Raw genomic sequence first — 2500 nt, 5'->3', positions numbered from 1 at the left:
TGGAATGATGTACTAAACAAAAAAAGTATTATCTACCATGTAGAAAATGATAGAAAGTAAAGAAAAAAATCTCAAAAAATGAGAAGGTGTGTCCAAAACTTTTAACTGGTACTGTATGTTACCCCCAATCGGGTTTGGCAGGTGGGGCACGAGCAACCATCCAATCCGGTGTAGGCGGTGCACGGTGCGTTCGAAACCAGCAGGCAGTACTTCCGCTGTTCGGAACACTGTCTGCGCCCACACACACACACTCACGCGTCTACCTTTCGGTTTAAGAAGCGACACCGAGAACAGCGACACGGAACGGCCACCAGCTGAGCGCATCACCGGGGGCGCACGAGGCGGCCGGTCGAGGACACACACACCGCTGAGATGCGGGCATGCGGAAGACTGTGAGGTCTGTGTTGGCGGCGGTCCTCTGTTTGTCCGGTAGGTGAAGAATGAAAGCTGAAACAGGCGCCTGCGCTGATTTGATCCCTTTAGTCATAAGCCTTAAAGTGTTAAACAAGTTGTGCTACCATTGTTACTACTATTGTACGACAAACGCTTCGGGTTTAAAAAGAGCAAAGTAACTTTTGGTACGGAGTCCGTGGCGAGGAGATTGCCCCCTGGTGTTCACCTGCAGAAGCGCTTAGAGCTCAATTTGAATGAACTGCTTATGGGTTGCGGATTTATAAGATGCCTGAAAGTAGAAAACCAGAAGTGACGTAGTGTTTCTAAGTGTCAGAATCAACTTTTTCTAAGGATTTTTTTCGGGTCAGCGTTAAGGTTAGAGCATAAGGCTAAAAACTAGGTCTCGGTACCCCTACCAATGCCTGAAAATAATGAATGAATGGTCAGATGGTTGGACCACACTCGGCCCCTGATGAAAATGTGACGTGCCTTGCAAACGTGTAGCCTACTAAATCAGAGCCATATGGCTCTGTACTAAATAACAATTCAACTGGAATAACAATTCATACATCAATACATATTATTTAATATACATTTTATCTGTAAATGTCATTTTAATTTACGACAATAATGCTTTTAATGAATTACTACTGAGTAACATCAGTCACATGGTGGCTCTGGCTTGCAACATGAACGGGAGTTGCACACCAAGGTTGTATAGTAGTAGTAATGATGTGGCACATGTCCCTAAAGGTGATGTGGTGAAGAAGCTGCCTCAACCTAATAGGCCTGGAGGAACCACAAGGAGAGAGCAGCTCTTCACCTTTCCCTGTAATCTTCAGGGCTGGAATGTAGAGTAGTTATATTTTTGTATTATGTTCAAATCCAGGTGTCTAGTCCTGTGTTCTGAGTCAGAGGCTGTTCTTGCTGCTTATGTGTTCTAACCTAACTGGTTCTATCCATCATTTGAATGTTTAAAAATGTTGAATTATATTATGTTGTATTTGATTTTGTGACACTGCTTCCTACATTACTAACACATCCCATCACATTCCAACTGCTAAACAGCACATGTTATAGTTAACCATGTAATTTGTTAACTAGCATAGATAGATTATGTCCATGTTTATAATATAACCGCAAGGCGGCATCAATTAAATATGCACCCGCGATAACGCATTTAAAGAATCAACGACTGATAACAACATAAACTGAACATAGCATGACTACGCAAAACAGCATTATAGATACTTACAGGTACCTGAACACACACAATTGAAATAATAATCTTCAAACTGAAATGTTTGTCTGAACATCATCTGCATCGCCACTCCTGTGCTCTGCTTTTTGCGCCGCTGGGTACCATCAACTCAATTATCCCCAGACTCTCACTCTAATTGGCTGTACAAGAGTAGCCATCAGGGGTGCATGCACTCACGTGTGGTTGTCAGGAGTTCTTACTGTTAAAACACGTGTAATGGTAGTTTTAAAGTGGAAAAGGTAAGTGGTTCACTTTACGCCATTGATTTGTCTGGTCTGTCTCAGTTTACCCCTAAGCTGGGGTAAAGTGAGACACAAGACCACAAAAAGTAAAACAATCATATTTTCACTGTCATTTGTCCTGAATACATTCTGATCATTTCCATTACAAAGAAACATCCTGAATTAATGGGAAATGTGTTAATTTTATTGATATATCATTTTAGCTCGCCTAGAGGGAAGCAAATGTAAAAAATGTCTCACATTACCCCACTCTCCCCTAAATATGACATTTATTAGAGTACAATTCAAAAGTCAGTGTTATTGTCTAAAATCAAAGTGTGGTGCAATTTATTTTATTTTATTGTATTATTATGGTTAGTTTCTAATATGTAGGCACTCTGAGATTCCTGTGAATGAAAAGTGCGTTCAAAATAAAATGAATTATTATTACTCTGCACCCTGGCCTTCTTATTGTGCAGCTCATCAAGGCCTCATTCCTCACACCTGCACAGACTCTGCTACTCAGCTGTGGAACACAGAGCACTGATAGCAGGGGGTGGGGCAGACCAGGCAGGGTCGTGACACATCAGTTTTACACAACAAACTGTTTTTTTCCAAAAAATAA

The sequence above is a fragment of the Sprattus sprattus genome (genome assembly GCF_963457725.1).
Source record: "Sprattus sprattus genome assembly, chromosome: 5".
Taxonomy (NCBI): domain Eukaryota; kingdom Metazoa; phylum Chordata; class Actinopteri; order Clupeiformes; family Clupeidae; genus Sprattus; species Sprattus sprattus.
Note: the sequence above shows the minus strand (reverse complement) of the source record.